The sequence below is a fragment of the Zalophus californianus genome, chromosome 13 (assembly GCF_009762305.2).
Source record: "Zalophus californianus isolate mZalCal1 chromosome 13, mZalCal1.pri.v2, whole genome shotgun sequence".
NCBI lineage: Eukaryota > Metazoa > Chordata > Mammalia > Carnivora > Otariidae > Zalophus > Zalophus californianus.
Window position 1 is genome coordinate 26,838,920 of NC_045607.1, and position 14,942 is coordinate 26,853,861.

General features: G+C 41.3%; 1 pseudogene; it reads right to left on the reverse strand.

Moving 5' to 3' along the window:
- Positions 1–2,295: 2,295 nt before the first annotated feature.
- Positions 2,296–3,664, reverse strand: LOC113934157 (annotated as a pseudogene).
- Between the last annotated feature and the right edge of the window lie 11,278 nt (positions 3,665–14,942).

The following is a 14,942-nucleotide window of genomic DNA, read 5'->3' on the forward strand; positions in this document are numbered from 1 at the left end:
TTTTCCTATCTCCACTACAGTCAGCTGGACTATCAGATTATTTATAATGTTCATTCACTCAATAAATATGTTATCTCATCTTTCAAATGGAGCCCATCAAATCATAACAGGAAAGTCTTTCCCTGCATCTCCTTAGCTCTCTGTTAAGCTTAGCCAGCTAGTAGCAGCATATCAAATTGCATTCTCCGTTTTATACCAAGGAGTTCACTTGGGAAACTCTCATCTTGGGAGACAGTGTAACATACCTGCTTGATAAATCTTAGCTATTAGTCTTCCCCTATGCTACTCAGATCTCTTGGAAGGACCTTGGACGTTCTTTCCTACTGCTTTCTTAACTACTGAAGTTATATAGATTATACTAATTTTAGAGGCATAGTGGTTAAGATTGCAGGTGCTGAAGCCAGAGATCCTGAGTCAAATCCTGGCTCTGCCCCTTGCTAGCTGAACTACCTTGGGAAAGTTTCTCTGTGCCTCAGTTTTCTCATTTCTAAAATGGTGAACATAATACTCTGGACCTCATGGGGTTTTGTGAGGATTAAATATATTAACGTTTGTAAAGAGCAGTGCCTAGCACATAGAAAGCCCTCAATAAATGTCAGTTATTATTCAGAATTTACTTAACCAGCATTATAAGGACTTTAATAATTTTCTCTTATCATGAATATGATTCAATTGGGACCTAATTTCATTAAAAAAGTACCTACCACATAAAAGCACTCTCAAATTGGTGATCTAGTATATTAACCTAAATAATGAACAAAATCATCTGTGTGCAATAGAAAAGGATGCTGGGGTGACAGACTTTAGTAAGTTCAGTGAAATTGTCTTTAGCATTCCAGGAAAAAATATAGGCATTTCTCCTTTATTTGCTCCCTTTTGGTTTGTGTTTTTTTATTTTATTTTATTTTTTAAAGATTTTATTTATTTGACAGAGACACAGCGAGAGAGGGAACACAAGCAGGGGGAGTGGGAGAGGGAGAAGCAGGCTTCCCGCGGAGCAGGGAGCCAGATGTGGGGCTCGATCCCAGGACCCCAGGATCATGACCTGAACCTAAGGCAGACGCTTAATGACTGAGCCACCCAGGCGCCCCATTGTTTTTTATTTTTATTTCCTTCTCTTTAGCATTGTACATTGTAATAGTAAGTGTGCCCAAATAGAAATAACAATGCTTCCCTTAATACATGAAGACAATGCTATTGCTTTGACAAAAGTCACATTCTTGAGTTTTCCTTATCACATCTTCTCAGCTAGAAGCCATCTACATTGAAGTCTACCAGTTCAATTCAGAAAAGTCTGAATTGACAGGGCCTCCAATCCTGTAAATTCACCTAACTTTGAGGTGCCAAAGTAAAAAAAAAAAAAGTTAGCCAGAGCATACTCTAAAGAAGGCTGAGAACATTCCCTACCAGACAGAGGTTAGGACAACTGGGCCAACAGTTGTTACACATTCATAACTAGGAGAGAGACTGGGGATAAAATTAGATATAGAGACATGGGCCTCCAATCCTGTAAATTCACCTAACTTTGAGGTGCCAAAGTAAAAAAAAAAAAGTTAGCCAGAGCATACTCTAAAGAAGGCTGAGAACATTCCCTACCAGACAGAGGTTAGGACAACTGGGCCAACAGTTGTTACACATTCATAACTAGGAGAGAGACTGGGGATAAAATTAGATATAGAGACATTGAGACTACCTAATTAGAAGTGGGTAATTGGCAAGTCTGGTCAGTCAAATCATAGCTGACACTAAGAAATCTAACCTGGGGATCAGATGAGGTTTAGTCATCTGGCATTAGCAGGAAATAGCCAAACATATTACCAGAACAAAAATGTCAGGTGAAAAAAAAAGTCAAGCCAATGAAGAAAGAAACACTTCAGTGACAAGGCATGGATGACTCGCTGTTGTAAAACCACTGAGGCTAACACTGGGCAGGAGCCACACAAGGATTTCTCCCAGGTGGGTGAAGAGTTGCATCAAAAAGGATTTGCTATCCTAAAGTCACCTCCTCAAAGAAAGCTCAGACTATGAAAGAAAAAATTGATGAATAGGATTACATTAAAATTAAGAACTTCCAGTTATCAAAAGACACTATTAAGAGAACAAAAAGGCTGGGCACCTGGGTGGCTCTGTTGGTTGAGCGACTGCCTTCGGCTCAGGTCATGATCCTGGAGTCCCGGGATCGAAACCCACGTCAGGCTCCCTGCTCGGCAGGGAGTCTGCTTCTCCCTCTGACCCTCTTCCCTCTCGTGCTCTCTATCTCTCATTCTCTCTCTCTCAAATAAATAAATAAAATCTTTAACAAAAAGAGAGAACAAAAAGGCTAACATGAAGTGGAAGAAGATACTTGCTATGTGTATTTATCGCCAACAGAAAAATCTTACCCCCAAAATATAAAGAATTCATATAAATTAATAAGTAAAAGTCAATTAGCTTTTTCAATACAAAACCGAGCAAAAACTCGAATAGATAATTCAGAGAAGAGGATAACCAAATAACTAATAAATATGTGAAGAGGTGCTCAACTTCAATAGTCATCATTTCTTCATCTTCCTCATCATCATGTAGGTCTTTTGAAATTAATTGTCTAGCTAATTTAATATTCAGTCCTTCATTGCGATGATGCTTCCTTTCATTTCAAACTGTCGCTTTTTTTCTTGTTCTTCAGGTGAGAGGTCAGTATCCTCGTCTTCACTGCTTGCTTGTTCAAGAACCCGATACTTCGGCTCTGAGCCTTCAGCAGCAGCTAATTTCTTAGCTAAGGTATCTGGGGCCAGGGCTTCAGTGGTTTCTGAATCACTCAATGCATCTTCATCATCACCTACCATACTATGGTAAGGAGTGCTAGGTTCATCTATTTTCATTAAACCATAGTCTTTGTGTGCTGGATATATGTCGCCAGGATGTTCGTTTCAACCCACTTCTGGGATTTTTTACTCAGCTCTTCGTCAACACTCCTGCCGCGCTGCTCGGCCGAGGCCACCACAGAGGAAGTCGTAGAATTCTCGTTCTTCAGGATCCCCTTGATGGGCCAGTGCGAGGCCGTCAAGGCCGCCATTGCCCGCCGCTCCGGCGGTCGGCTCAGCGTCGCTGCTTGGCGCTGGGTCCAGGAAGGAAAGGGCTGGGCACGAGCACAGACTCGCCAGGCAGCCGCTGAGCCCGCCTGGGGCTAAAGCGGCCACACCTGCTGTCGCGGTCGGAGTCGTTGTCACGACACAACGACCCCGACGCCACGGCCGACGCCGCGCGGCTGGCGGCTCTTCACGCGCCCTCCACCACCTACACTTAACCGCAGCCCGCGGACAGAAGCCGGCCTACTGCCCCAGCGCGGAAGCGACGCCGACGCCTCAAAATTTTTTTTCAAGTAAAGAGGAGGAATGGCATTTTCTAACAAACTTACTAGGAAGCTTGGGGCTTGGCATGCAGTCTGGCCCTGACTGGGTTTTCTGTCTCTCCAAGAAGAGCCCAGGCTCTGTGAGAGTAGCGTGATAAGCCAAGGCATAAAAGCCTATCTTAATTCAATTAAAGGCACTGTTATGTTATCAGCTCAGTCAGAGGTTTCTTCTGGAACTTTGAGAAAAAAATAGCTGAGCTGCATGCAATTTTCTTAGTTCATACTCTCCTGAAATCTGTTTCCTAAAGAATTCCCTCCAGAGAAGATGAAGTTAATAAACATCCCGGAGTTAATCTTCAGGTGCCAATAATCTTGGGCCTTAAGAATGGTTGGTTCTTTATATCATTTATCTTTTAAATATATATTCAGAGGCAGAGATGCTTAAAAAGTAGGGGGAGGGGATCAGACGCCAAGCCCACTGTGGGGCCCTTCAATTGTATGCTTCTAGATGCTACAAGGGCTCTCTTCTCCTTCCTGAAAGGGAAGTAATTTCCCCTAAGTAGGGGTAAGATTCTTGTGTCATTGCCTGAACAAATGTATACTATGGGCACCAGGCATACAAATTTTAGTGGGCACTTTGAACTCAGAGCTGGGTGACAGGGAGACCTGAAGTCAGGCTCAAATTTCATTAAGCATCTATTCTCCACCAGGCTGCTAGATCATGAGAGCCAGCGATGGTAGGGATGAGAATACATCAACTCCCCTAAAGATTGCCATTCAGAAGAAGAATGGTGAATGGTTCAGTAGTTACATGCAAAATGACCACCAGCATCTCTGCCTACATTGGATTCTTGTGAGATATTTGTGAGAAATTCCAATAGGCTGGTTCATGCATCTAATCAACTTTATGGGTAGATGAAGAACACTTCCAGGCTCTTGGGAGCTTTGCTCTACTTGGCACACAGATAAATGAACAAAGATTGTATAGCATAATGAGTACTGTAACAGCAGGAAGCACAACATACTATGAGAGCCCTTGGAAGATGAACTCCTAACCCAAACTCAAGAGTTTAAGAAAGTCTGGGAAATAGCCATTTAGTAAATGCACTCGAGTCATAACCCCATCTTGTACACCACAGTGTTTGCCTGCCATTTCTGGCTATGAAGCAGGAGATTTCCTTCAGGAGGCTCTTAGCCAATCTCATGGCAGCAAATTAGGCCACTGAATAGCAGATATTCTCACAGATCTTAATTCACAGTGTGTCCTGCTTCCGACTAAAAGAAGAGACTTGGAACTTGACCAGGGCTCTGGTCTCCAAGTCTAGAATTTGTAACAGCTGTCTCATAGAAGCCCAAGTACAAGTCCATGAACTGATGTAACAATTTGTTTAAAGTAGAAAGATAGTTGTCCTGGAGGCAAATCAACCATTATTCAATGAACTATTTTATAGAGCAATTTCTCTTGCTCCTGTTTATATAGGCCAAGCACTCCACACACACACACACACACACACACACACACACACACACACTCACATGCACATATGCACACACACACACACCAGCATCATATTCTCTAAGGCCCACTGCTGTCTATTGGTACCTCATGTGGCCCTTGTTCCATGACATATTCATCTACCAAAAACTAAGCTCAGAAAGCAGATAATCTTTTGTATCTTTCAGAAGGATTTCCACTACTCTCAGGGCAATTACAGCATTTACTGGATGGGGATTGGAAATTGGGAAAATAGCCAGAGTGAAACTGAAAACTTGCTGCCAACTTCTGCAATACCTAAAACATATGACATCTTCCCGCTACCCTCCCACAAAGTCCAAAGACTAGCCTCTACCTGGATCAGAGAACTGGTGCAGAGTGGCAGGAAAGGACAATGGGGGGAAAACCAGTGTCACATACCAGTCCAGAGAACTGGGTCTTTATGAATAATTAAAGAGTCACAGGGATGGTTCTCTGTATCTTTATAAGAAGCCCCAATACACCAAATCACTAGATCTAATAACCATTTGTCTTTCCTATTTAAAAAAAGAAAACAATTTACTGAGGTATGATTGACATACAAAAAGTTATACATATTTAACACACACAACTTGATGAGTTTGGAGATAAGTATACTTCCATGAAACGATCACTATAAGCTATGCCATTGGCGTAGCCATCACCTCCAAAAGTTTCCTCCCATCCTCTTTATTTATTATTTTGTGTTTTTGTGTAATAAGATCTACCCTCTTAGCAAAATTTTAAGTATATAATACAATATTGTTAACTATAGGCTCTAAACTTCAGTAGGTCTCTAGGACTTATTCATCTTGTATAAGTGAAATTTTGTCCTCTTTGACTTAACACCTTCCTATTTCCCCCTCCCTCCAACCCCTGGCAACTACCATTCTACACTCTGCTTCTATCTAACTATTTTAGATTCCTTATGTAAGCAATATCATATGGTATCTGTCTTCTGTACCTGGTTTGTTTCAATTAGAATAATGTCTTCAAGGTGAATCCATGTTGTTGCAAATGGCAGGATTTTTTTCTTTTTTAAGGCTGAATAATATTCCATTGTACATACATACCCACATTTTCTTTACCCAAGTTTTTAGCCATATTTCTTTAAATAATCTTTCTGCCCCTTTCCCTTTCTTTTCCTTCTGAGATTTTCACAATGCATATATTCATTTTCTTAAAGATATACCATAAATCCCATAGGCTTTCTTCACTCTTTTCTATTCTTTTTTTCTTTTTGTTCCTCCAACTGGATAATTTCAAATGACATGTCCTTGAGTGTGCTGATTCTTTCTTCTGCTTGATCGAGTCTGCTGTCGAAGCTCTCTATTGAAATTTTCAGTTCAGTCTTTGTATTCTTCTTCAGGTCTAGAATTTCTGTTTGGTTCTTTTTAATGTTTTCTATCTCTTTGTTGAATTTTTCATTTTGTTCATGTATTGTTTTCCAGACTTTATTTATTGTTTATCTGTGTTCTCTTGTGCTCCCTGGGATTCTTTAAGATGATTATTTTGAATTATTTGTCAAGCAATTCATAGATCTCCATTTCTTTGAAGTCAGTTACTGAAGCTTTATTTTGTTCCTTTGGTGGTATTTATTTCCCTGTCTTCATGATCCTTGTACCTTGTATTGGTGTTTGCACATTTTAAAAAGCAGTCACCTTTTCCAATCTTTACAGACTGGCTTTGTTAAGGAAAGCCTTCCACCAGTCAATCCAGCCAGAGATTCTGTGTGAGCTCACTCCTGGGGTCCACAGGTGGGCCTGGTCCCAGGGGGTCAAGGGCAGACTGCTACTGGGGTTTGCGGGCCAGCTGTTGAGAAATGTACATTGTTGGTGAAATCCCCTACCTCTTTTCTTTGTTCTTAACTGATCCCCAGTGATCTAGTCTTGCTGATTCTCTCAATGTTCTGAGTGAAGCATGACAGAAGGGGGGTTCACAAGTAACACCCTGAAAGGCAGGGGAAGTTGAATGCTCACTTTGCTCTCTCTTTCCCTCGTAGAGGACTCACAAGCCAAGGGGATCCCTTTCAGCATTGCACTGTGCTGGCTTGAGGGAGTGGTGACATATATAAAATGAAACTGTTCTTCTTACCCTTTCATTGCATCTTTTCTCATTTCTGTGCTCCACTGGGGTGCTGTAACCTCTCACCTGGATTCTAGAGCTCTAGTGATAATATTCTATTCCAGGGATGATTGTTAAATCAGTGTTTCTGTGCAAGGGATGATGGCTGGAACTTCCTATTCTGCTATCTTACTGATGCTATTCCTCTGATCTTTTCTATTTGTTAGCTTTCTCTGACTCTAATCCCAGATGTAACAGTGGGTTTTGATTCTTATGTTGCATGTGCATTTGCCAATGTCCATTATGGTACCGTAAAAATTGATCCGAGGCAAAACACCCAAAGGTGTTTGGACTTTGTTTTGGATCCTGTCTATTCTAACCTGATATATATAACTCCTTTCCCAGTCTCAGTTTTGTCTTTAGTATGCTTGCCTCAATAGTAGCATCCCTTAGAGACTGCACTCTACTGTATAACTGGGGTGGAAAGATCATTCACATGGTATTCTACATTCAGAGATTTGCTGGGTTCTGGCTTTGGAAAATCCTGGAGTCTACACAACCCATGGGGGAAAAAACTGCCAGAATGAATTCAATCACATATTTTCTAGCATTACAATAATGTATATTAGTATATTCCATGAAATATCTAACTTTATACAATACAAGCATTTCTTACTCATCAGGTTTTTCTAATGTTAGCCATTTTTTTTTAACCTTCTAGGCTTAAAGAAAATCTACATCACTACAGTTTTCTTAAAGAAGACATCTTTTTCACATGATATGTCCATGATACTTGATTTGAGTGAGGTCAAGGCAGTTAGTTTGGGAAAGTCCCAAGACTTCAGCCCACATCCATCCTAACCCCCAGCCCTTAGCTCATTATAAGAATTTGACAAGAGAGTGTGCACTAAATAAGCACAAAAATCCAGTAGGGCATCATTGTAGTGGCAAAAGAAGGCCATTTGCAGCAAGATTATACAAAGATGAAGATGTTTAAATATTCATCATTGTTTAGATCACTGAATATTAAACTCAAGCAAAAGTCTGAGATTGGCTTATAATATTCAACCCTACAAGGAAATTAAAACTACTGGTGGAAACTCTTCAGACAAAAAACTATCTTAAACCAACTATAAGTTGAGTAAGAAAAACATTTTTGTGCTGAGAAATGGTTTATTTAAGCACATCTGAAATCTGCCACGTCTAACCCTCAGCCTTGCCACTCTCCACTCTAACCAGGGTCTGAAGCTATGAGATGACAAGAATAATTTTTTTTTAGTTTTTAAACAAAGATGGGGAGGGACAGACAGCAGAAATGAAATATGCCTTTCTGTTCTTCTGATGGAATCTGATTATTGTTGCATTTTTAGGCTATTTTAGAGGTGATGGAGAGGGAGAAGTGGCGAAGTGAGCACGTGAACTGAGAAGGCCGGAATCATTCATTAATTTTAGGATAGTCAATCTTGTCAGCTCTGTAAGTGAACTGGGAATTACGAGTCTCTCAGATCAGATACAGGAATCAGTGTCAGATCCCAGAGGGAATGAAGACTCTGGAATAAGAGTAAGATACTCCTCTGCGAGCTGTGACAGAGAAAGGTATGTGGCAATCTCCAGGGAGGATACCTGCAATGTCTGGGGCTTCATAACCCAAGGGTACGCTCAGCTTAGAAACTACTTAGCAAGGGCGCCTGGGTGGCTCAGTTGGTTAAGCGACTGCCTTCGGCTCAGGTTATGATCCTGGAGTCCCGGGATCGAGTCCCACATCGGGCTCCCTGCTCAGCAGGGAGTCTGCTTCTCCCTCTGACCCTCTTCCCTCTCGTGCTCTCTATCTCTCATTCTCTCTCTCTCAAATAAATAAATAAAATCTTAAAAAAAAAAAAAAACTACTTAGCAAAAGTGCTGAGTGCTAACCACCTGGGGCAGCAAGAACCTGAAGTGTGAAAGGGTCTGGCTTCAAAACGTGTGTGAGTGACCAATTCAGGGAGCATTTGATGTCTAGACCAAGAGAGGAAGAAACTGAATGGCATAATTACACAAGAACAGTGATAGGAGAGGTAAGGGCTAAAAATGAGCTGAAGTTTATCAAAAATGCTTGTTTAGATTATTCCAGCTGAACAATTTCATTTACCCATTTGAAAATTCAAATTGGTTTTGCTAATTGCCCAAAGCATGATTTTTTTTTTAAGCTGTTGGTGTAACATGTTAACATTTTTGTGCAGTCCTACTCATCCAACACAATAGAATGGAGTACTTGGCCTCTAAGGTCCCCTCTAGCCTTATGTGAGGCAGCATGCTGGGGGTGGGGGCAGGAAGCACTCAACTGGGAACCAGAAGCCCAATAATTAACCAGCGGGTTCGTCTTACATGAGCCATTTAATGTCTCCAATTCTCACTTTGAATACTTGAAAATGGAATTAGAAATATCAGTTTTACTTGTCTCACAGTCTGTTATGAAGATCAAGTTATATACTTAGGTATTTTGAATAAACACAAAGCTTTATATGAACATAAGTAATTTTTAAAATAATCTGTGGAAGACTGTGGAAGCTGACTAGCAGGGTCATCAAGCATGAGGCAGAGAAAACAAATGGAAGAATCGCAATCCCCACACTGTGATGTTTCCTACTTTCTGTACCTAAATATCTTTCCCTACCAGAGTGTAAATTCTGAAAAGCAAGTACTACGTCTTAGACATTTATGTGCAGAGCATAGCACAAAGCATCATCCTTAATGAGTAGTAGGATCCAATAAATGTTTGTTGAACTATACCACCCAGCTTTGGCTTCTGAATTTATATATTGATTAGCCAAGACAGTAAATGTGAGTAAATTGGGTAAAAGAAAGAAGAGGAACCTTACTTTATAAGAGGGAACAACAGCCTTGTCACTGTGGTCCTTACTGTTGCCTTCACTGTGCTCACTGCCTTTTCTATTCTGAACACAGACTTCTGAGCACTCTAAGTTGTCAAGAGCTCTGTGGGCTTTCCAGAGTAGCAGCTTTGTGTGGCTAAACACAGGACGTGCTTTCTTTTTGCATTTTTGGGGGGTTAGGTTTACCAACAAAGTCGTTGTCCCTCTCTTCCTGGCCTTAGCCCTCTGCAGATCTAGTTATGCCATTTAGGTTCATGAAGTACAAATTAGCATAATCCGATCAGATTAGCTGCTGAGGGACGTCTTTGGTGTGAAAAGCAGAGAAAAACAAAAGTCTCTCACAAAGAGGGGAGCCTGGAGCTTGCAAGGGGAGGGGCGACAATTGGTCCTGGGCTGCTGGCCTGAAAGCTTGCACCTGCACAAGCCCTCTTGTAAATAAGGACTCTTCGATGGTATTAAACAAGGCACTGAGGAGTCCGGGGAGGTAAGCATCAGGAAGAGAAAGGCAAGACAGCAGCTCTGCATCCCATTAATTGATTTATCTGGATTGGCAAAGCGGGAGTTGCTGACAGAAGAGAATGCCCATTTGATACCTATTCAGCATTGAGAGTGGGTCAGCCCCATAATCTGGTCTATCGAGATAAGCGTTTTAGAATCTCTGCAAGAGACTGATAAGGGGTTTACTTGTACGGAACAAAGTTCATTGGATGTTTGTACTTTCTGAATTGGGCTCCTGTATGTTTCCTTTATTTCTGGAAAAGAGGGAGGAAAGCGAGGTGGTGGTACCTGTTTTAGGCCTTTGGGTAATATGCGCCTAGAAGCCACAGAAGAAAAACTCAACAGTCAACTTGTTATAACAAGTGAAGCAAGAAAACTTTTTGACTGAGTGTACCTTTCTCTGCTCTAGGGCCTTTCTGAGTAGAAACGCAATTTTCATCATTTGGAAAACTAAGAAAGGGACTCTACCCGTGCAGTAAATCCCTGCGTGATCTCAGGTTTGTCTCTTAGACTCTTTTAAGCCACAATTCTTCCAGCTGTAAATTGCAACCAGTACTGCCATTAAATGGTTATTAGTATCAAAGATGGCATTTATAAAATGCCTGGCACGTAATAAACTCTCAATGGATATTAATGACCTTTCCTTAAGGTGTTTAAACATCCCTTCCGCATCCCCACCTTGCCATACTCACGTGTTTGTGTTGTATGTCGACGTAGGGGCATCATGATCTTCAAACACAAAGCAGAGAGTTTACTAGTCCCAAGAGCTGACGTTTCTCTGCTTTGTCTCCCCCAACTTTTGGCCACTATATCTTTCCTTCTCAATTTCTGTGATGGAACATCTTTCCTCTGGGAGCCTAGAGCCATTCTGTCTCTCAGAGAGGACCCAGGAGACCATGCAAGGTTGCTTTCAGAAGCTCTGGAACCGAGGGAAAAATTTTAGTCTGAGGAGGCAGGTAGGAAAATAATTTCTATGTGCTAGAAGCCAAAGTGAGCATGCAGAACACCCTGAGTGTGGGATGGGGGTCTGGAGGCCTGATATCTAGAGGAAAGGGTAAGAAGGCGATCAGGGGAAGTCCTGAGAAGCTCATTAAGCCTGACAGCCCATAGCTCCCTCGGGCTGTGGGTTGAAACAATTGCACTTCATACCTCTCTTATGTGGTCAGATGGCATAAAAGGAAGTCACGCAGGGTGTCCTTAGACAAGATGCCCTGCCTTCCCGTGCAGACTTTAGTAAAGGTCGCTTTTGCAAGTCTGACTTTTTCAGGGATATTTTACATCATGGTCAAGATATAGATCGGGAACATAATTTGACGATATATGAAATTATATACAATTATATATCATGATATTTAGATCATGACCAAGTAAAGACTTATCCAAACAGTGCAAAGAAATATATTAATATTACATACCCCATACCAATTTCAATAGATACCAAAAACCTTTCATTAAAATGTATTACCTGGCTGTTATTTGGGAGGGGAGTGAAAACTGCCTTTCTCTATGCCCCAGGAGGCAGATCTATACAAACCTCAGCCTCTCTACTCTTGGACTTCTGGTTGGCTTCACAAACGGAAAGCTGTAGCAGAGCAGAGGGTGGCAGGAGAAAAAGAGGTCAAGGTATTTATCCATCCCCCTCCCCACCCCTTCATCTGCAACCACAGCTTCTATCAGACAAGCCCTTCATCCTGAACACGGCTTTGTGGGAGGCCAGTCACACTGGGGGTACCAGGCAGTAGCAGACTTTACCTTTACCCAGCTCTCCCTTTCTGGAGACCCAATTTTTGAGAAAATTGTTCTTCTGAACTTTTATTTCTGGTTTTGTTTTTTTCCTTTTCTTTTTGTTTTGCCTCTTGGATGTTTCTTTTTCTTCCTGCCCAGGAGTGTGTGTCCTCTTAGCTCTGCCACGTTAGGAGAGAGAGGGTCGATCTATCTCAGACCTGGTGGGCCCTGGGTCCCCCAACTTTCTTGTGTCAGAGTTCCAGGAAGAAGTTTTTGAAACTTCTCTTTATTAGAGCCAAATGTAGAATTTGGTGAGGGAACAATTTTATCTATTTGAATTTATTTGAAATATGTAATTTTCAATGTCTTAATAAGTCCTTTGTATTAAAGGGGAGGAAATACTCAACATCCCACCACCACCACCATTTCTTGCCTCAGAAACCTCAAAAATGGGGCCTCACAGCAAGATTTTAAAGTGGGTTCAAAAAGACAAAAACCTCAGAATGAAGGAAGTCTTTCTAACTATGACTAGAAATCCAGAACCATAAAATTGATAAACTGTATAACATAAAAATCAAATTCTTATACATGGCAAATGAACACCATAAACAAAGTCATAAGACAAATAAAATATTGGGGGGGGGATATTTGTTATTCAGGAAAAGGGTTGATCTCCTTCTTATATAAAGAGCTTTTAGAAACTGGAAATAAAAAGCCCAACAACCCAACAGGAAAAAAAGCTAAAAATATCTATAGACAGTCCACAAAAACACAAATGATTCATAAGCATATGATGTCAGCCTCACTCATAAAAAGAAAAATGCAAATTAAAACTGCATTGAGATAACATTTTCACCTATCAGATTGGGAAGTATCCCAGTAATGGTCAACATGCTCTATAGTCGACTGTGGAAACAAGAATTCCCACACATTGCTGCTAACAGTGCACTTATCCCACAGATACATCTACAAACGGGAAATCTTGTGTGTTGAAGGCTCTTCATTGCTATTCATTGCAGCATTGTTAGTATCAGCAAAAGGCTGGAAAAAGACCCAGTGTCCCTCAGTAACTAAGGTACATCCATATGATATAATACATGCGGATGTTAACAAGAGTGAGAAAGTTCTCTATGGTACTGGAAGATCTCCAGGATATAGTGTTAAGAGAGGAAGGCAAGGTGGTATAAGAAAGAAGGAAATGAGAATATATAGTTTTGTTTGCACAAGATACAGGTACATTAGTTAAAAGATAATGGTTCACTCCTGGTGTTGTACATTCTAAGGGTTTTGATAAATGTATAATGATATATGGAAGATGGTGGAATAGGAGGACCCTAAACTCAGGTTTAGGGGATTAACCGTACACTTATGATGAGCACTGAGTAATGTACACAATTGTTGAATCACTGTATTGTATAACTGAAACTAGTATAATACCGTATAACTATATTGGAATTTTAAAAAATTCTCATTTTGTATTCACTAGAAGGACTAATTTTGTATTCACTAAAAGGACTTCTTTGTTATCACTGATTAATTTCATAACTAGGTATTATGTAAACTCATACAAATAAATGTTACTGATTTTAAAAATCTAGTTTTTGTTGATGTTACGCATTGGCATCCTGAATAAAATTTCTACCAGGAGGGGCACCCAGGTGGCTCAGTCCATTAAGCATTCGACTCTTGGTTTTGGCTCCGGTCATGATCTCAGGGTTGTGAGATCGAGGCCCCCCGCACACCCCCTTTGGCTCCACACTCAGCATGGAGTCTGCTGGGGATTCTCTCTCTCTCCCTTTCCCTCTGCCCCTCCCCCCACTCACACTCTAAACACGAATATACAATCTTAAAAAAATTTCTTCTGGAGGGAAAAATGTATAATAACATGTATGCATCATTATAATATCATACAGAGTAATTTCACTGCCCTAAAAATCCTTTGAGCTCTGCCTATTCATCCTACCCCCTCCCACTTCTGGCAACCACTGATGTTTTTACTATCTTCACAGTTTTGCCTTTTCCAGAATGTCATGTAGTTAGAATCATACAATATCTAGTTTTTGCAGATTGGCTTATTTCACCTGGTGAAATGCATTTAAGTTTCCTCTTTGTCTTTTCCTGGCGTGAAAGCTCATCTTCTTTTAGTGAATAATATTACTTTGTCTAGATGTACCACAGTTTATTTTTCTATTCATCTACTAAAGGATACCTTGGTTGCTTCCAAGTTTGGGCAATTATGAATAAAGCTGCTATACAACTGTGTGAAGGTATTTGTGTGGACATAAGTTTTCAACTCCTTTGGGTAAAAACTGAGGAGTGCAGTTGCTGGGGTGCATACAGAAGGCTATGTTTTGTTGTCTAAGAAACTGCCGAACTGCCATCCAAAGTGGCTGTACTGCTTGGCATTTTCAGCAGCAACATCTGAGAGTTCCTGCCGCTCCCCATGCTCTCCAACATTTGGTGTTGTCAGTGATCGTTTCAGCTGTTCTAATAGGTGTGTAACAGTATCTCATTGGGGGGCAGAGCAAGATGGCGGAGGAGTAGGAGACCTGGATTTCCTCTGGTCTCAGGAATTCAGCTGAATAGGGATCAAACCATTCTGAACACCTACAAACTCAACAGGAGATCAAAGAGGAGAGTAGCAACAACTATCTGAACAGAGAAGTGACCACTTACTGGAAGGTAGAATGTGCGGAGAAGTGAATCCAAGGCGATATTCGGGAGGATAGACGGCGGGGGAGGGGCCTCCGCCGGCCACTTCTGGCAAGTGATAGGGTCGCGGAGCACAAAATCGGAACTGTTAGAAGTTGGCTCCGCTGAGGGACATCGCTGCAGTGGCTAAGCAGGGGGTGGAACCCTCGCGGGACAGTGTGGTCTCAGGACCCTTGGGGTCACAGAAAGACCGGGGGAGCCTGAGTGCGCCAGAGCTCCCAGGTATCGG